The sequence below is a fragment of the Giraffa tippelskirchi genome, chromosome 5 (genome assembly GCF_054371585.1).
Source record: "Giraffa tippelskirchi isolate mGirTip1 chromosome 5, T2T-mGirTip1v1.2.pri, whole genome shotgun sequence".
Lineage (NCBI taxonomy): Eukaryota > Metazoa > Chordata > Mammalia > Artiodactyla > Giraffidae > Giraffa > Giraffa tippelskirchi.
In genome coordinates this window covers 123,075,604-123,097,374 of record NC_137279.1, presented here as the reverse complement: position 1 = coordinate 123,097,374, position 21,771 = coordinate 123,075,604, and the positions used below count along the sequence as shown (strand labels likewise).

The window sequence follows — 21,771 nt, the reverse complement described above, 5'->3', positions numbered from 1 at the left end:
GTTTTAGTAATATGAGCAGGCAGTGCATTACTCTGCTTGCATATCTTCTCTGAGAAGCTAGATGTAACATCTAATGTTTTAAAACTGATAATTGTATTTGAGACTTACTAAGGTTTGAGTGCACACTAGTTTGCCTTTTTCATATCTCAATAGGCTGTGTTTATGCTACCATATTTGTGTATGTGAGTTATATATAACTAGACAAAATGAAATCCATCTCAAGATGTAGACTCTTGTGATAAAAGTTCTTGCTAGTCCACAGATTCACGTTGGTGCTTAGGTTGCCTGTTACTGAGTAGCATAGTTAATTTTTTCTATGATCACTCGGTGGACTAAGGAGGATGAGAAGAGGGTAGACAGACTATGATTATTCTTTCTCCCAGACTCCATTAGTACCCTGTCATATTTGGATAAAGTGCTTGATATCTGTAGGTATGAATTAAATAATATTCATAATATCATTAGGGAAATGAAACTTTATCTTGATAATGTAACAGTTTATAATCATTAAATTACCATTACAGAATGTTTACTGATGTTAGGTGGGTGCTCAGTCACTCAGTCATGTGTGACTCTTAGAGACCCCAAGAACTGTAGCCCACCAGGCTCCTTTGTCCACGGAATTTTTTCAGGCAAGAATACTGGAGTGGGTTGCCATTTCTACCTGCAAGGGATCTTCTTGACACAGGGATTGAACTTGAGTCTCCTGTGTCTCCTGCCTTGGCAGGCAGATATTTTTTTAATCACTGCACCACCTGGGGAGCCCTTCCTGATGTTCAGTTCAGTTCAGTTCAGTCATTCAGTTGTGTCCGACTCTTTGTGACCCCATGAATCGCAACACGCCAGGCCTCCCTGTCCATCACCAACTCCCGGAGTTTACCCAAACTCATGTCCATCGAGTCAGTGATGCCATCCAATCATCTCATCCTCTGCCGTCCCCTTCTCCTCCTGCCCATAATCCTTCCCAGCATTAGGATCTTTTCCAGTGTCCAAGGGACTCTGTAGAGTCTTCTCCAACACCACAGTTCAAAAGCATCAATTCTTTGGCACTCAGCTTTCTTCACAGTCCAACACTCACATCCATACATGACTACTGGAAAAACCATAGATGGACCTTGACTAGATGGACCTATGTTGGCAAAGTAATGTCTCTGGTTTTTAATATGCTGTCTAGGTTGGTCATAACTTTCCTTCCAAGGAGTAAGTGTCTTTTAATTTCATGGCTGCAATCACCATCTGCAGTGATTTTGAAGCCCCAAAAAATAAAGTCTGACACTGTTTTCACTGTTTGCCCATCTATTTCCCATGAAGTGATGGGACCAGATGCCATGATGTTAGTTTTCTGAATGTTGAGCTTTAAAAGCCAACTTTTTCATTCTCCTCTCTCACTTTCATCAAGAGGCTCTTTAGTTCTTCTTCACTTTCTGCCATAAGGGTGGTGTCATCTGCATATCTGAGGTTATTGATATTTCTCCCAGCAATCTTGATTCTAGCTTGTGCTTCTTCCAGCCCAACGTTTCAAATGATGTACTCTGCATATAAGTTAAATAAGCAGGGTGACAATATACAGCCTTGACGTACCCCTTTCCCTATTTGGAACCAGTCTGTTGTTCCATGTCCAGTTCTAACTGTTGCTTCCTGACCTGCATACAGGTTTCTCAAGAGGCAGGTCAGGTGGTCTGGTATTCCCATCTCTTTCAGCATTTTCCACAGTTTATTGTGATCCACACAGTCAAAGGCTTTGGCATCGCTAATAAAGCAGAAATAGATGTTTTTCTGGAACTCTCTTGCTTTTTCGATGATCCAGTGGATGTTGGCAATTTGATCTCTGGTTCTTCTGCCTTTTCTAAAACCAGCTTGAACATCTGGAAGTTCATGGTTCACGTATTGCTGAAGCCTGGCTTGGAGAATTTTGAGCATTACTTTACTAGCGTGTGAGATGAGTGCAATTGTGCAGTAGTTTGAGCATTCTTTGGCATTGCCTTTCTTTGGGGACTGGGATGAAAACACCTTTTCCAGTCATGTGGCCACTGCTGAGTTTTCCAAATTTGCTGGCGTATCGAGTGCAGCACTTTCACAGCATCGTCTTTCAGGATTTGAAATAGCTCAACTGGAATTCCATCACCTCCACTAGGTTTGTTCATAGTGATGCTTTCTAAGGCCCACTTGACTTCACATTCCAGGATGTCTGGCTCTAGGTGAGTGATCACACCATCGTGACTATCTGGGTCATGAATATCTTTTTTGTATAGTTCTTTTGTGTATTCTTGCTACCTCTTCTTAATATCTTCTGCTTCTGTTAGGTCCATACCATTTCTGTCCTTTATTGAGCCCATCTTTGCATGAAATGTTCCTTTCGGATCTCTAATTTTCTTGAAGAGATCTCTAGTCTTTCCCATTCTGTCGTTTTCCTCTATTTCTTTGCATTGATCGCTGAGGAAGGCTTTCTTATCTCTCCTTGCTATTCTTTGGAACTCTGCTTTCAGATGCTTTTATCTTTCCTTTTCTCCTTTGCTTTTCACTTGTCTTCTTTTCACAGCTATTTGTAAGGCCTCCTCAGACAACCATTTTGCTTTTTTGAATTTCTTTTCCATGGGGATGGTCTTGATCCCTGTCTCCAGTACAATGTCAAGAACCTCCATCCATAGTTCATCAGGCACTCTGTCTATCAGATCTAGTCCCTTAAATCTATTTCTCACTTCCACTGTATAATCATAAGGGATTTGATTTAGGTCATACCTGAATAGTCTAGTGGTTTTCCCTACTTTCTTCAATATAAGTCTGAATTTGGTAATAAGGAGTTCATGATCTGAGCCACAATCAGCTCCCAGTCTTGTTTTTGCTGACTGTATAGAGCTTCGCCATCTTTGGCTGCAAAGAATATAATCAATCTCATTTCGATGTTGACCATCTGGTGATGTCCATGTGTAGAGTCTTCTCTTGTGTTTGGAAGAGGGTATTTGCTATGACCAGTGCGTTCTCTTGGCAAAACTCTACTAGCCTTTGCCCTGCTTCATTCTGTACTCCAAGGCCAAATTTGCCTGTTATGCCAGGTGTTTCTTGACTTCCTACTTTTGCATTCCAGTCCCCTATAATGAAAAGGACATCTTTTCGGGGTGTTAGTTCTAAAAGATCTTGTAGGTCTTCATAGAACCATTCAAGTTCAGCTTCTCCAGTGTTACTGGTTGAGGCATAGACTTGCATTACCATGATATTGAATGTTTTGCCTTCGAAACGAACAGAGATCATTCTGTCGTTTTTGAGATTGCATCCAAGTACTGCATTTCGGACTCTTTTGTTGACCATGATGGCTACTCCATTTCTTCTAAGGGATTCCTTGCTATTACTTTATTCCATTAATTTCTCATGAACAAAAGGTAGGTTAAAGCTTCATAGTTTACTCCTTTTAATGGGTTCTAGGGCTTCTCCAGTGGCTCAGCTCATAAAGACGTAAAGAAGTCACCTGCAATGCAGGAGCCTCAGGTTCAATCCCTGGGTTGGGAAGATCCCCTGGAGAAGGGAATGGCAACCTACTCCAGTATTCTTGCCTTGCAAATCTCATGGACAGAGGAGCCTGAAGGGCAGTCCATGGGGTCACAAAGAGTTGGACACATCTTAGGCACTAAACAAAACAAAGGGTTTAACTTCACATAACTCTTCTTCATACCTGTTTCCCACCCTTATCATTCCATCAAAGAGGATTCCAGTTCTGAGGTCTTTTGGGTTTCTGGCAAGTTTAACAGTTAGTTGCTCTTCTCTGGGTATGACAGGGGGTGGTTGAAGTTGTCTCCAGAAATGTGAATGACAAAGGGATAAAGGGAAGAAGGTGAGCAGAAGCCATATTGCTGACCTTTATCTGCCACTGGGAGATAATACCATAAAGGGAAAAATAAATAAATAAGCTAGGGAGTTTTAGTGTGTAACTTGATTGAGGAATTCCATGATTTACTGTTCAATATAGCAAGGCCTATCATGTAACTTAGCTGTGGAACTCTCTGATTTACTGTGAAGCACAGTGGGGCTTATCATGTAACTATTATGAGAGTCTTGGCAAAAACAAGGATAGGGTTTTGCAGAGCCCATTAAGAATGACTGACATGTTTTTCTCAAATGGACCAAAGCAGACTCTAACTAGCAAACATGATTGTTATTCTCAGCATCTGAAATTCTGATATTTTAAATTTGTTCAGCACAGATGTTAAGGGTAACTTGTATGTCTGTTTTATCTTCCTGTCATCATTTTATATCTAAGCTTCTGTTTTATAGTAAATTGCTATATGAGATTTACTGTTTTATGATTCTGATATTCATTTTGCAGATTTTAAACTCTTTTTAAAAGAGACATTAGAGCTAAAGGAGCAGCACATTAAAACACATAAAGCATGGGATATTTCCATCTCATGTCAGTTTCAGATTTAAGTCCCTTCAAAGCCTCCCCTTGCCATTAGGATGAGATCAAAGCCCCATAGCCAGGATCACAGTGCCCCACCAGTTAAGTCCCTGACTCCTCTTATGATGGGAAGACAACACAAGATGTAAATTGGTGTATCCTCCAAACAAGAACTGTATCCCCAAGTGTTATAATGTACTGATTTTTTGCTGTTCATGAGAAGCTAGAATTAAACAGGGGCAACTGTTTAATTAAAAACACCTTGCCTCTTCCAAGAGTTACCATGATTTGCTTTTAAATTTCTTCTATTTTTTTTAATTGGAGGATAACTGCTTTACAATGTTGTGTTGGTTTCTGCCTTACAACAGGGTGAATCAGCCATAATTATACATATATTCCCTTGCTCTTCAGTCTCCCTCCTGCCCACTCCACCCCACCCCTCTAGGTCATCACAGAGCGCCAGGCTGGGCTCCCTGTGATATACAGCAACTTCCCACTGGCTGTCTGTTTTAAACATTATAGTGTATATATGTTGATGCTACTTATTCAATCCATCCTACCGTTACCTTCCCTTGCTGTGTCTACAAGTCCGTTTATCTATGTCTGTATCTCCAATCCTTCCCAGCAAATAGGTTCATCCAGCTTGAGGACTATGTCTTATTTTTCTTTGAGTCCCCAGGATTTAACACAGTGCATGGCACCTAGTGAGTGCTCAATAATTTTGAAATATGAGTAAAGCTGAACGACTTGGAATTTTTCCTATTTACTGTACTTGTTTATGCCTCCTGTATTTGCTCCTACATGCCCTCTGCCTGTACTTTATGTTTCCTGCTCCATCAGCTGGCTGACTCCCATAGGTGTGCAAGGACTGGGATTGGTATGATTTGTTCCTGTCCCTCTTCTCTTTGCTCCCAAAGGATCCAGTGCAGATTTTGTCATTTATCAAACTAAATTCTAATCAAGTTTACATGTCTAATGCCTCTTTTCAGTCTTTTGATGGACAAAACCTAGCACCTAATTTAATTTCTGCCACAAACTGGATGATCAGTATTTTTTAATTGAATAAGTGAATGAATGACCATTAATGAGTCATTGCCAACATACCCATCTATTGTGACAATGAATGACAAAAACGCTAGAATTCTTTCAAGGAAATCTTTTCTTTAATCAACATGTAGAAAGAAGTAGGTCAAAGAATAGCATGATAAATGAGCAGTGAATGAAAGAATGAAAAACCCAAGGATAATGATGTGTCAGACTGACGGCTCAGACAGCCAAGAATCTGCTTGCAATATGGGAGGCCAGGGTTTGATTCCTGGGTTGGAAAGATTCCCTGGAGAAGGGAATGGCTACCCACTCCAATATTCTTGCCAGGAGAATTCCATGTACAGAGGATTGTGGCGGGCTCTAGTCCATGGAGTTGCAAAGAGTTGGATATGACTGAGTGACTCAAATTTTCACTTTCAGAGGCAGCATAGCATGATGGATAAAAGCTGGGAGCAGTATAGCCTGGGTCCAAATCCTGATTTCTTACTAGCTGTGTGATCTTAGGCAGGTTACTAAAACCTCTTTGTGTCTGAGTTTCTTCATCTATAAAATATAGATTATAATCTTACCTGCTTTGTTCAATTATTATGAATATTATGTTAAGTTGATGAAAAGGCCTAATATAGAAAAAAATTATGTGAGTACTACCAATAATAATAATAAAAATAAAAATAAATACCCTTCCCAATAGTAAAGTGCCTAACACATAGGAGGCAACATGTAAGTACTGGCTATAATAAATTATCATTATATACTCTTCCCAGTCTCCTTTCAAAAATTTGTTTAGTCATCACGAGTATCCTTGTTTGTGATTTAATTTCCACAGTGTTTTCCACATGGACATTACTGGCTTAAAATTCCATTAATTAGAGAGAGAGGAAACTCAAGAGATATGTGAAATTTTGGAAGGGAAGATGGAATCTGACATGCTGAATAGTTAATTGAATTATTTAAGCTTGAGGGTTTTAGACTGGAATCCACTAAATTTTGCAGACAGTGATTTTGTCTCTGCCTGAAAAACCTGTTCTCTTTTTATTCTCTTCCTGATCCAGATAATGGCTTCATAGAAAATGACTGTACTATTGCTCCTGCCTTGTGGAAATTTGCACTTTTATGATGAAGAGCTAGTGTTGGGAAGTTCTCTATTATTCTACGTAAGAATGAATCAAAAGTAAGTTCACTGAAAATCATAACTTGTCAGAACTCTTAATTTCTTAGATGAAATGAAGTTCAAGAAAATATGTAACTATAATTAATTGTATGACATTAGCACTTAGAGCTTCCTATGTAGCTCAGTGGTAAAGAATCTGCTTGCCAAGGCAGGAGACTTGGGTTTGATCCCGGGGTTGGGAAGGTCCCCTGGAGGAAGAAATGGCAACCCACTCCAGTATTCTAGCCTGAGAACTCCCATGGACAGAGGAGCCTAGTGGGCTACAGTTCATGGGGTCACAAAGAGTTGGATGCTCCGGATCGACTGAGTAGGAGCACAAGCCTGCATTGGAGCACAGAGGCAGTGGAGGACGTGCGGCCAGAGGTCTCAGTTCTATGGCTGCTGACCCTCTCAGACAGCTGCAGTCTCTGTGCCTCTGGCCTTTGGTCTGTGAGCGAGGCTGGGATGACACTGGGAGAAGTGAACTCTAGCACTTCTGGGTTTGCTGAAATAATGCATATAATTCATTAATTTTTCTTAATGACATTTCAGGGTTGGGACTATCATAGGCTGCTGACAACCTTAGTTGACTTGAGGTTCACTTTTTCAGATGTGCAGAATACAATAAGACACGCAGCTCCTTATCTGCCCCAATGTATCAACACTGGTGCGCTCCACTGCTGAGACCTGGGACCCCCTCCTTGAACACTCACACACTTGGTGGTCTCATTCAGTCTCAAGGGTGTAAGGGTATGCCTTCCATAACTTGGAGATTCCAAATTTTAAGCTCCAGTTGTTCTCCCTTGAACTTCATATTTGTATATCCCATTTGTTAGCCTACTCTCTACTTTGATGACTAATAACCATGTCAACTGACTATGATCAAGATAGAACTTTTTATATCACCCCTCAAACCTGATTGAAACATGGCTTTCTTCAGTGTCCCAAAGCCAGCACCATCTTCTAGTTGCTCAGACCAAAAATCTGAGAGTTATTTTCACTCTTCAGCTTCCTTTATGCCCATATCTAAGCTCTCAGCAAATTGTTCTGACTCTACTTTTAAAATATATACAGAATCCAGCTACATCTCACCACCACCACCTAAGCTGGCAACCTGATCTATGCTACTAATATTGCCTGCCTGCTTTATTTTAATAGCCTCCTCACTGGTCTATAAGCTTCCACCTTGTCTTGCTTTAGTGTATTTTCAACTCTTCTATCAGAGTGATTCTGTTAAAATTCAAGGCAGAACACAGCACATTTCCACTCAGAACCTTCAAATGGACTTTTCACTGTAGAGTTAAAGCCAAAGCTTTTCTATAGGTATAAGGCTTTGATCTACCCTCCTTTCATTCATGAGCATATCCCCTAGAACCCTCCTTCTTATTTACCCTGCTTTAGCCACACAAGACCTCTTTGCTTCTTGTCCTACCAGCTGTTATTACACCATCTTACACTGAAGTACTCTTGCCTGGGTAGCATGTAACTCTCTCCGTCAAGTCAGATGAAGTCAAGTCGCTCAGTCGTGTCCGACTCTTTGCGACCCCATGGACTGTAGCCTACTGGGCTCCTCTGTCCATGGGATTTTCCAGGCAGGAGTACTGGAGTTGGTTGCCATTTCCTTCTCCAGAGGATCTTCCCGACGCAGAGATCGAACTCGGATCTCCCTCATTGTAGGCAGACGCTTTACCGTCTGAGAATCACTTTCAAATAGCTCTTTTCAATAGTTTTACCTGACCATCCTATTGAAAGCACTTTCCACATCTGCTGTCCCTTTCTCCAAATTTTATTTTTCTTCATGGCACTTAACCTCTTTTAATTAAACTACAGAATTTAGTATAAATTTTACCTAGCTTCTGACATACCTTCACTAAGTTTATAAACTTTATGAGGGGTGTGATTTTTGTCTGTTTTATTCATTACTGTATCTCCAAAACTTAGAATCATGTCTACTCACATAATAAACATACAATAAATATACTTTTCATTTATCAAGCAGGCAAAAGAAATTAGTCAAGCTGTAGTATAACATCATTGATTTAATCGTGAAAAGTGAAAGTGAAAATGTTAGTTTCTCAGTCAGTGTTCAACTCTTTGCGACCCCACGGACTGTAGCCCGCCAGGCTCCTCTGTCCCTTGAATTCTCCAGGCAAGAATACTGGAGTGTGTTGCCATTTCTTTCTCCAGGGGATCTTCCTGACCCAGGGATCAAACCCAAGTCTCCCGCATAGCAGGCAGATTCTTTACCATCTGAGCCACCAGGGAAGCCCAGAGAATCATACATTTATTATATTATACTGTTGTTAATATTTAAATAATACTGTAGAAAGTCAGCCATCCATCAGAATCTGTTTTCCTTTTCATGGTATAGAATCTATACTGTAATATTATTACTGAAATGCAGCTGCCCAACCGGGGATATAAGTCCCAGCTCCCTCTGTCTGGGTATGGCCAAATGATGAGTCCTTACCAATGGAATTTATGTGTATCACTTCTAGTCAGGGATTTTATGAGCCGGTATTCCTTCTCCTCACTCCATTCCCTTATTTCCTCCTTCCTCCATTGGACCATGGCAGAGAGTGAGAAATATGCTTTTACAACAATGTTAGGGTATTTCCAATTTCAGTATACTATTTTTTATATATTTCGGGATGGTTTTGTGTAGTATGAAGAGGTTTTAGTTTGAAGCTTAGGGGCGTTGATCTTCTTGAAGGGGTGATAGAAAAGAAATAAGCAAAGGAGAGAAATTTTAGGACCAATGATGAGATAAAAGGAGGTATGGAGCACAACCACCAAAGGTGGCTCCTCTTTCCCAGTTATGAATCTTTACTCATCTCATGTCTGTCTGGAAGAAACACACAAAAAAGAAGAGAGATAACACGTGTATGATTTGAAAAGAGATGTCCGTGTGTTAGGTAACCATTGCTGAGAGATAAAACCAAGAAAACCAATTAGATCTCTAAGCTTTAGAGAAAAAGGTCTTGTCCAAAGATTTAATATTTCTAACTTGAGCCCTAGTGCCTTCCTTTTCGTATTGATCTCTGATAGTTTCTGGCTCACTTTCTTTAACAGTCACCCTAGCAACCCTATTTCCCAGCAGATCTAAGAATTCGCTTTATGTTTTACACATAACTTAGTTGGGGAAAACAAGGCAGCTGGGATTCCTAACATGAAGAGATTTTCTTTTATAAGGGCTAGTTCCACTCTTTAGAACAAAAATATTGGACTCAGGATAGAGGTCAATAAAAACGGTAACCTACTTTTAAAATCGCTGTTCCTCTTTGGGTTTCCAAACACCATAATACCCCTGGGTATTGTGAAGTACATTGACAACGGTGTTTCTGTGATCTTCATCAGATTTTGTCTACTGCCTATGCCATAATATTTGCGAAGGTTATTATAGATTTTGAAGTTCAATAAATGAGGGAAGTGAAAAGCACAAGTTGGGGTTTGGGGAGCGGGAAAAAGAATTTGAACTGTCTTTTAAATCATTTTTAGTCATTTTAAAGTAATATCCAGGAGACACCAAGTGGAAATTGATCAAGCAGTTAAAATACTCTGGGTAATATTATATTTTATAACAATAAGCAACAAAATGAAATCTTGGTCCATAGAGTTTAATTAATTTATGAAATAAAAACTCAAAGTACAAGGCAAATGTCTAAAAACATGAAAGCCTGGATAATACTAGAAAAAAAGGATAAGTACTATGTAATTTCTCTACAATTCCAATTCCAAGATCACCTATTATTTTTTTATTTCCCAGAATTTATAACTTGTATAAGGATTGAGCATCCCCAGCCATTTCAACTCAATTAATAAGTTGCACTTTTTGTTTCTCAGCTAGTTGCTTAGGAATTGTGAAGACACAATTTGACGTCTAAATTAAAGATGGAGACCTTCGTGTCCTCCATTCATTCTTTGTTCCATTTCCCTAGTAAACCCCAGTAACCTTTACAATAGGAAAAATTAGGACCTGCACATTTACTCCCTAGTTAATTAAGTCATCTCTCTCAAATTTGATTTGTACAAAATATCTTGATATTTTTTTGGGGGGTGGATGCTTTTGGAACTATATAGTGAGGCATGAGATGGAAAAAATGGGGAAAAAAAGAAAATGGGGAAAAAATAAAAATAGAAAAGCAGAGAGGTTTAAAAGAAAGTCTTCACTGATAGTCTGATTTCAGATAAACCTGGACTCAAATTCAGCTTATGAGTTGATTGATTTTGATAAGTTACTTGCCACATGTAAGCCATAATTTATCGTAATGAACTGGATCATAATATACTGTGAATATTAAACTATAATGCATGTTAAGCACTTGTTATAGAGCTTTGCAACCAATTTAAGTTATTGCTATTTTCACTGTTATTGTGCTAAAAGTAAAAAAGAGAAAAATATTTTGCACCATTCATATATATATATATGCAAGTTTAAATTTTAGATTTTAAAAAGGCAAGGAGCAGAAGACTCTTTCCTCCACACTCTTCTTTCCCTATATTTTCAACATTCTGCACTCTTCCTCCTTTTTTTTTTTCCATTCAAACTCCTCAAGCCTGTGATTATACAGCTCTCAGGGACATCACAGTTCATTCCTGCTCTTTGAATTACATACATATTTACTAAATTACCAAAATTATATTTCATCTTTTTCATACCTTCGTTTCTATTTTCAAATCCTTAACACATTTCCAGATTATTGCATCTCCTTCATAAAAATCTTGATTTTACTCAGTTTAAAATCCATAGTTGGAATAGCCTTGGTTTCCCTACAGATATGTCATTCTTTTATTCAAAATCATCCAGTGATTCATCAAGGGAAGTGAAAACTTCTCATGAGGACAGCAAGGCTCTCAAGATGTTATATTTAGTTTTCATTTTTTCTTATTCTTTCAAGGTCATCTTGGTTAATTGGTTTGTTGAGTTTCCATGAGTGTGGAATCTTAGACTGCTAATTTTTCTTTCCTCCCTTAACTGCTTCATTTTCTTCCACTACTTTACATCAGTCTTTTGTAATAACCATACTCATTGTACCTCCTTGCCAGCCTAGACAGAATCTCTTTTTAATGCTGAACCTTCATAATACTCCTCTTGTAAAATCATGCTCAAATTCTTTAAAAAAAAAAAAAATCAATCGAAGTTTGCCATCTGGTCAATCTTATATTGCACAAGCCTGACTAATGTAGTGTAACAATACAGTGGTGCTTACTAAATAATCCATGTGCTCCCTGCTTTTACTGGTATCCCTTGTTGAGGTTGGATGATGAGCGCTGGCTGGGAGTGGAAATGATGTAGGTCTGGAAAACTGAGAGGCAGGCACTAGAATCCACCTGTTGGAGGTAGCAGCATCACAAGATAGGCTGCATCCGTGTTATCCTGGGTCCCTTAGTGGCCCCCTGTGCACCCAATTATTTGGCCACCTGATTTGAGGGACTGCCTGACTGATTGGAAAAGATCTTGATGCTGAGAAAGATTGAAGGCAGGAGGAGAAGGGAATGACAGAGGAGGAGATGGTTAGATGGCATCACCCACTCAATGGACTTGAGTTTGAGCAACCTCCGAGAGTTAGTGATGGACAGGGAGGCCTGGCTTGCTGCAGTCCATGGGGTCGCGAAGAGTCGGACATGACTGAGCAACTGAACTGAACTGAACTGTGCACCCACTCCCAACCAGAGCTTCACATACAGTGTGAGTGACGAACATATGCCTTTTGTGTAAAGCGGCTAAGATTTCTGAGGAAAACTCTTTCCCCATCATATTCTAGCCTACCTTGATTAATGCATGCATGCATGCTAAATTGCTTCAGTCATGTCCAACTCTTTGCAATCCCAGGGCCTGCAGCCTGCCAGGATCATCTGCCCATGGGATTTTCCAGGCAAGAATACTAGAGTGGGTTCCCATTCCCTTCTCCAGGAAATCTTCCTGACCCATGGATTGAACCTGCATTTCCTGCATTACAAGCAGATTCTTTACCGTCTAAGCCACCAGGAAAGCCCAGTGGTAATTAACTCAATAAGACTAAGCCAGCAATACAGGTAGCATGGATTAACTGGCTATAGTCCTTTATTTCTCAGATAGTAAAATTGTTTCCAGAAATGTTGACTTTTTAATTAACAGAATCATAAGAAACATTAATAAAAGTAATGGTAATTATACACAGAATTCCCAGGTGTCATGGTGGTAAGGAATCCATCTGCCAATGCAGGAGACGCAAGAGATGCAGGTTCAACCCCTGGGCTGGGAAGATCCCCTATAGGAGGTCATGGCAACCCACTGTAGTAATTTTGCCTGGAGAATCCTGTGGACAGAGAAGCTTGACGGGCCACAGTCCATGGGGTTGCAAAGCATAAGACATGACTAAACACGCACACAAGTATGCATGCAATTGTACACAACTTTCTGATATTACACTGCCACGAACAGTACATTATTGCCAATAATAAAATGGCACTGCTGGTGGCTTTTGAACATTTTCTGTTTTAAGGTAGATAGCACTTGCATTGGCTAATGTCTGTCCCAACTACTTGTTAATTTATTATATTTTATATTAGCTTCATTTTTTTCATAGCATCCTTTAAAGTTTTTCATATTTGACCTAAGTTCTAAATAAAAATGTGTGATTTGCAGATGCTACTGTACCATTTTCATCTTTTAGTGTGCTGTCTGCTTTTCACTTCCGAAAAAAAAAACGAAATCAAGTCTTTTTTTCTTTGATTCTTCAAGCTTAATTGGAATGGAGCGCTCATGCTCAAATTAAGGGACTTTCACTTAACTATTCTGCCTCATTTAAGAAAAAAAAAAGCCTTGTTAGCTAAGCTAAGACGTAGTATTTGTGAATCCATAACTGGAAAAGCATCCATCACACAGCTGCAGAGCACAATAGGTATTTTGGTAAAGTTATATCTGTCTTAGGGATCTGCAGTATGAGAAAAAGGAGACGCAAAAATAGGATCCACTAAATCAAAACCAGCCTTTGGTTAACTACACCTTTCCTTTCTGTCTTACTTTTTACTAATAAGCCACTAATAAGCTACTAGGGCTTCGGTCAATATGAAAAACCCCACCAAATATTCAAAGGTATAGTCACATTAAATAGTTCTGTCCTCTTGAGCCCACAAAATATATTCTGGCTTTCATAGAACTATTTAATTACCATAGAAGAAGATATATCCGAAACTCAGAGTCATTATATGATTTTTGACAAGGTGCCTGACTGTATCTCAGGGCAATTTTGTATTGATTTTTATCTCAGTAACACACATTTTAGAAAATTCTTAAAGGAAAATGGTCTGGATATGCTTTTAAAAGGTAGACATTTATTGCAAACAAGAAGGAGAGAAAGAACCTCTCCATGTAAACCTGGTCAAGCAGATTACTGGATTTTCAGAGTGAAACTCTGTTCTGAAGCTGAAATATTTCTGGTTATTTTTTTATAATGGAAAGAGTTTGGATTTGTAAACAGATGCACCAGCTTCTTGACTCTTGGTTAGTTACCCTATCTTGACATCTCAGTGCCATCATTGACACTTTGTTCTCCATCATGCCTCATATATAACCTGTTCATTCCTTACATATTTTTCAAATTTATACACATCTTTGTACCCTATAATTACAAGCTTGTCTCACCTGGATGCTGGCAGAATTTCATTGAGTGATTAAAAAATATCCATTCAGATTTCCTCTGATCTGCTCTCCAAATTATAATTGAAAAAAGTATCATTGCATCACAACATATTTTTTAAACCCTCAATTAAACTCTCTGTTACATGAGGGTAATTGTTGCCTGCTTTTTTATTTAGTCCTGGCACATAGTAGGTAGGCAATAAATAGGCACTGAATGAATTAATGAATCTTTATAAATAAGTTTCAGCTTACCTATCTGCAAACCCCTCAAGTCTACTGTAAGGATTAAATGTACTACTCTTCATAAAGTGCTTAACACAGTGCCTAGAATACTCAGGATCTCAATAAATTAAAACTACAATAATATAAAAACAAGAAGACCATATATAATTTCCTCTCTTAAAATGCAGCAAAGAGTCAGATTGTAGAGAAAATGATTGCTGTTTCCCTTTCTGTTGAATTTTCAGTGAACTAATAGATCAACTCCCTTCTATTATACAGGTTCTGAGGTAATTCAGAAGGAAAGGCAAGTGGAAATAAAATTATTACCTTTATGAATAAAACAGATATTGGAGAATACAGTTTAATCCAAGGCAATAATAGACCTCCCAATATTCCACCTCAGAATGAGGCTGACATCGCCAATCAGATAACTGCAAGCTATCCAGCTTCCCCAGGGGTAGGGTCTCCACCACCAAGTTAACTGCATGGCACTAAGTACACCAGAAAACATACAATCTGTAGACTGCAAATCACGAAAAAACACATGGGGATGTGGCTGAACTACATATGCCCAGTTCTTACATCAGATTTACCTGTCAGATAAGTCACACTTCTTTCCACAGAGCCGAGTAAGTGAGAAAGGTGGGAGAAAGGTGAAAATAACTCTAGTGGATGCTGTGACTCTAATGGAAATCCTACCATGTAAAAAGAGACATTGGGAATGGAGACTAAGTATTAGATATCTTCCTTGTATTATATTAGATACAAAAGTCAGACACCTTCTTAAGATTCCTCAACTGCCTCTGTTTTTTCTCTGTCTTTTTTAAGGCTTCCCCTACACCAAATTGACTCTCAGACTTCAAGAGGCCAGATGAGACAATGCAGAAATTCAGGAGAATTAGCTCCCAGTGGGTTAAATCTTAACTATTAGAAAGTGAAAAGTGTTCAGGAAACAGGCAGGTGCTTCTTTCCTTTCTTCCCGTTCTGTTTGTAGACTGCTCTGAGATGCACTTTCTCCTGGTCAACTCTTCAGAGAAGTCTCATTTAATGAAGAAACAATGCATGTTGAACCATAGTGATGCATCAAAGCACCTTGTTGCTTTGATGTTTTCATTGACTCATTTCCCCATTTAATCTTCACTCAACACCCTTCGTTCGTAGCTTCCAATGTAAGCATCAGCATTTTAATCCTTGCCCAGGCTTTGCTTTCTATAGGAGCTATTCTAAAACAGGCATGTAATTTGAAATGAAAATTATGATAGATTTCTTTTTCTCCTCGTTATATAAATTAGGGACTGCCAGGCGTTCTCCCATTATCTGTTCTCCCTTCCTCTAGGCTAATAAGACTTTAGCTGAGCACATTTCCCAGATTCCTCTTCAGCTAGCAGTGGCCATGTGACAAGGTTTTATCCAATGGAATGTGAACAAAAAATGATATTTATAATTGTTGTTTCCTATACTTAAAAGGAAAAGAGTCTGTCCCTGCCTCCTTTTCTCCCCCTTCCCATTGGCTGAAATCTGAATATGAAGATTGAGTTGGATCAGCTCTCTTAGATCAGGAAAGGGAATCCCTGTGTATAGGATGGTAAAGCAAGATAAAAGGAACATGGTCCCAATTCCATGCAGTGAGCTGTCAATCAGACTTGAACTGTCAAAGCTCAAACTGCTAAGGGAAAAAAAGAAACTTTCAGTTTGCTTAAATTATAGTTATTTTAGTCACAGTGGAGCAGCCTAACCTGTAGCCAATCCTGGATGTATACACTATATTTCACTTTTTAATTACTTACTAAAGCAGAGTAATTAGGGATACTTTTTCTCCCATTTTTTTAAAAAGAGAATTCTAATTCATGGAGATGAATAGGAGCATTTAGAAGAAGGTCAAGCAAAATTGTTTTTTAGGAAACATTTCCAGAAATTGCTCAAAGTTCTTGCTCATGGAACATTTCCCAGCCAGGTTTATATGCATCATAGAGAATATTGAGCCTAAGAGCCAGGTCCTGTGAGATCTGGGACTGTGTAAACTTGTGATTGTAATTTTGTATGGCTTCATAATTAACACCTGTGAAAAGTCTGTAAGCTATGAAACTGAGTGATGTTTTTAGTATAGCAAAAAACACTGTTATGGTGTCTATAGCATGGATACAACTGAGAGGGTATGAATAATAAATCAGGGAAGAAGAAAACGAAGCAGAATTTTTAGGGAGTCATCAGAAAAGCATCTTCAACCTTCTCTATCAGTAGCCCTGTAAATGTCCTTGGTATAAGTTGTCCTCATCTTTCCACAAGGTAGAAATTTGGGTAATCTCATGTTTTCTTGTATTAATAATGTCTGGGTAATAAAGGCACTACTATCTAAGTATAATCTCAATTCAGCGATTATAAATTGTTTAGTCCAATACATTGGTCAGTACTTCAAACCTAACCCCTTCTCCCCGACTTGGAACTGGCTAAGGTAGGCTGCAAGCCTTCTGGGAAGAGGGTATGGTTGGCCTCCTCATTTGTTTTCACTCTGCTCAGCCCTTCTCACTATCTGCTCTCTCCTCCAACTTGGTTAAAGTGGCAGTCAGTAAAAGAGTTTTGAGAGCTACTATCCTAAGATGACTGCATAGCCTCTGAGCTTGTGGATGGTTAATACTACCTCTTTCTGTTAGGGAAGCTTTTGTGGTCTCACTGGAGGCCTCTCTAGTTCCCTCCCCAGTTGTGACTCTCGAGATGGCCAGTGCTTCTCATTTGAATGGTTGGCCTCATATACATGACAGCTTCTTAGTGTCCTGGAAAGTCACTTTCTATATCAGAAGCCCATTTAATACAGCTCCTGAGGGTAAGTCTCTGGGATTTACCCCAATACAGATAATGCCCCAACTATCCTTCATCTTTATGTTACTCTATGATCAAATACTTTAAATGGAATACAATAAATTCAATAGAAATATAATTCAAATTGAATACAATAAATTCAACAGCTCTTTGTTGAATGAATGAATGAATGAATGAGTAGAAAGCTTGTTCTAAAATACAATCTTCCTGAATTCTGAACTTCTATAAAGATATATTTTTTCATCCATAATTTACTAGCCTTTCTTCTGGTCCACTGATAAAACAAATCAACCATCAGTTAATCATTAAGTATATGCTCTGTGTGTGCTTTATAGTATCAATTTTATAGCTGTTTTTAAAAATACAGATAATGCCTATGCAGTGGTTTACTAGCATAATTAATTTACAGTTTAACTTGGCAACCAAGACTAACAGAAAAGGTAGTTTAAAAATGATGCTATGTATAAAAAGTGTGGGTTTCCCAGGTGGCGCTAGTGGTAAAGAACCCACCTGCCAATGCAAGAGACATAAGAGATGTGGCTTCAGTGCCTGGGTTGGGAAGATTCCCTGGAGGAGGGCATGGCAACCCACTCCAGTATTCTCATCTGGAAAATCCCATGGACAGAGGAGCCTGGCAGGCTACAGTCCATGGGGTCACAAAGAGTCTGACAGGACTGATGTGACTTAGCACACACACACATAAAAGATGTATTGGAAAGTGATACTGTGTATAAAAGGTACTCGGCCTCCTGATGCGAAGAATCGACTCATTGGGAAAGACACTGATGCTGACAAAGATTGAGAGCAGGAGGAGAATGGGGCAACAGAGGGTGAGATGGTTGGATAGCATCACTGACTCAATGAATATGTTTGGCAAAGTCCAGGAGATAGTGAAGGGTAGGGAAACCTGGCGTGCTGCAGTCCATGGAGTTGCAAGGAGTTGAACACTACTTAGTGACTGAACAGCAACAGTAAAAGATGTGGAGCTCACTGTAAAAACAGTGATCCTCACAAGATTCAAATGAAGAGGCTACTGTTTTTCCCCAAGGACTCTAATTTTATCTTATATTGTTGCAGAAACCAGTGCTCGAGAAACCAAGCACCACACTCGGAGATTTGGAGAACTCAGGTTTATTACGCCAGCGGGCCCCGAGGAGTTAACACTCTAAGCTCTGAGCCCCGAACAAAGGGATTACAGAGTTTATATAGACAGACTGTAGTGGGCAACACTAGCCATTAACAGGCTGGTTTAAACTAAGGGGTTTTTTGCGCGCGGGAACAGCAGTCAAGATGGGGAGAGGGATGCCTGGCTTGGACAAGCATAATTAAGCAGGTTTGCAGGGGCTGAGCATTGCAAAGAGCAGGACAAGGGTGAGTGAGATAAACTCCAGTTCCTAGTATTGCAAGTCCCCACTTTCGAGATTACGTGACCTAAACTTTGCAAGGGGCAAGCTGAGTTACAGAGGCAGAAGGAGAAGGAGATTATATAAAATTTTAATTTTTCCTCTTCAATATCAGTTACCTTACTCCCTTATATTCATACCATCAACTTCAAGTTTCTTTGTTAATTATACTATGTTCAAGTATGAAGGGAGAATCAAAGAGTAAGAGAAGGAAGAAATAGAAGCAAGAGAAGAAAGAAGAGGGGTTATATGGCCATTGCTAATTTAAATTTGCAGAATGTGCTCATCTAAAGACTTATTAACACAGAAAAGGGGGGAACAAAAATGAGGGGAGGAAAATGAGGATTATTTATTGCTTTTCAGAACCCATGTGCTGTGTGTATGTGTAAATTAAAAATTCCAAAATAAGAATAAAGTGCTGTGGGGTTTTTTTGCTTCCACCACCTATAAACATAGAGCAAGATTCATTTTTAAGAACTTTCAAATGAAAGTGGTTGAGTGCAAAGTCAAGTGGGCCTTAGGAAGCATCACTATGAACAGTTCTAATGGAGGTGATGGAACTCTAGTTGAGCTATTTCAAATCCTAAAAGATGATGCCGTGAAAGTGCTGCACTCAATATGCCAGCAAATTTGGAAAACTCAGCAGTGGCCACAGGACTGGAAAAGGTCAGTTTTCATTCCAATCCCAAAGAAAGGCAATGCCAAAGAATCCTCAAAGTACCGCACAATTGCACTCATCTCACACCCTAGTAAAGTAATGCTCAAAATTCTTCAAGTCAGGCTTCAGCAATATGTGAACCATGAACTTCCAGATGTTCAAGCTGGTTTTAGAAAAGGCAGAGGAACCAGAGATCAAATTGCCAACATCCGCTGGATCATCGAAAAAGCAAGAGAGTTCCAGAAAAACATCTATTTCTGCTTTATTGATTATGCCAAAGCCTTTGACTGTGTGGATCACAACAAACTGTGGAAAATTCTTCAAGGGAAGGGAATACCAGACCACCTGATTTGCCTCTTGAGAAACCTGTATGCAGGTCAGGAAGCAACAGTTAGAACTGGACATGGAACAACAGACTGGTTCCAAATTGGGCAAGGAGTACATCAAGGCTGTATATTGTCACCCTGCTTATTTAACTTATATGCAGAGTTACGCTTTCCCAGAGTTTCATGAGAAACGCTGGGCTGGAAGAAGCACAAGCTGGAATCAAGATTGCCAGGAGAAATATCAATAACCTCAGATATGCAGAAAGTGAAGAAGAACTAAAAAGCCTCTTGATGAAAGTGAAAGAGGAGAGTGGAAAAGTTGGCTTAAAGCTCAACATTCAGAAAACTAAGATCATGGCATCTGGTCCAATCACTTCATGGGAAATAGATGGAGAAACAGTGGAAACAGTGAGAGACTATTTTTTTGGGCTCCAAAATCACTGCAGATGGTGACTGCAGCCATGAAATTAAAAGATGCTTGTTCCTTGGAAGAAAAGCTATGGCCAACGTAGACAGCATATTAAAAAGCAGAGACATTACTTTGCCAACAAAGGTCTATCTAGTCAAGGCTATGGTTTTTCCAGTAGTCATGTATGGGTGTGAGAGTTGGACTATAAAGAAAGCTGAGCGCCGAAGAATTGATGCTTTTGAACTGTGGTGTTGGAGAAGGCTCTTGAGAGTCCCTTGGACAGCAAGGAGATCCAACCAGTCCATCCTAAAGGAAATCAGTCCTGAATATTCATTAGAAGGACTGATGTTGAAGCTGAAACTCCAATACTTTGGCCACCTGATGCGAAGAACTGACTCATTTGAAAAGACCCTGATGCTGGGAAAGATTGAAGGCTGAAGCAGAAGGAGACGACAGAGGATGAGATGGTTGGATGGCATCACCGCCTCAATGGACGTAAGTTTGAGTAAACTCTGGGAGTTGGTGATGGACAGGGAGGCTTGGCATGCTGAAGTCCATGGGATCACAAAGAGTCGGACACGACTGAGCGACTGAACTGAACTGAACTGAACTAAACAGAGTAATTAATGTCCCAATTGAATTCCCCGATCGTACTTATGAGAACATCCTGGAAAAAGTTTTGCTTGTGTAATTTTCCTTCTTTTTCCTTTGAAACAGTAATCATTGTGCTAATTGAGGCTCCTGTAAGCACATGTGCTTTTTTTCTCTCCAGGGCAACCAATCTCCCATTAACACAGTGGTTGCTTTCTTCTACCAGCTGGGGTCAGAGGAATGGTGATCTAGACAGTGGTCACTCCTCTCTTTACATTCAGTAACCTCCACGCGCCCCTTTTCCTTAGCTTCTACCACAACTCATAGAGGTTAAAGCTTAGGGCTTACCTGGAATTTGGGTCATCATAACACCTCCAAACATATTTTAAAAATTAGGAGGAAACATGAAGGGTGAAACATCTCGAAATTCCTTGTTAAGAAAAGTATAATTTATATTTACCAATTTTGTTATTGTTCACTTAAGTTTATTATTATTAAACTATTACATTCAACCTATAAGCATAATACAACTGCATGCTCTGTATTAAAGAATTCAGAGTGAGACTAAAATAACTTACATGTCAAACTCTAAATAGGGATGCATTTAGGAATTAGAAGTGCAAGGAGTGGCCTATTGCTCTTTCTTCCTTGAAATAACTGCAGAAAGCTTTGACATGTGGCTCAGTGCCCAGTTTTGCTAGTATCCTCTAGGGAATTCCCTGGAGAACAATGTGTTTATTATATGCTTCTACAAATGATATTAAGATGATTTCCTAAGTTGTTTTTATGCTAACTGAGCGAAGATTTTTTTTTTACATAAATATCTTCACGGTTAGCCCCTCCCCACTTTCCATTTTTCACTTTAAATCAAAGATGGGCATGAGTTTTCTAAGTATTCATTGAATCGCAAGTCAGTGCCCCATTAAGGAACTTTCATTTCTGTTTAATATTTTCACTCTCTGTTTTCTAGAATTACTGAGTCACTTAGCAATTAGTGGTAAGGTTAAAAGGGATCTAGAACTTCTAAATATTTTCCTTCTTTAAGTAATTTCTTTTTCCAGAAATAAAAAATGCCATTTAGAGTAGAAAACTTTCCCTAATCAAACTATTAAGGAGGAAGAGATGGAGAAGACA

The 21,771-nt window shown here is 39.2% G+C and overlaps 1 long non-coding RNA gene across 1 annotated transcript in view; it reads left to right on the top strand.

Moving 5' to 3' along the window:
• The window catches only part of LOC145507308 (uncharacterized), a 443,470-nt gene that overhangs the window by 301,248 nt on the left and 120,451 nt on the right, over positions 1 to 21,771 (top strand). The window contains exon 6 of the long non-coding RNA XR_014054764.1: positions 6,490 to 6,608. This is a non-coding gene — a long non-coding RNA (uncharacterized LOC145507308). The remainder of the gene's footprint in view (positions 1 to 6,489; positions 6,609 to 21,771) is intronic.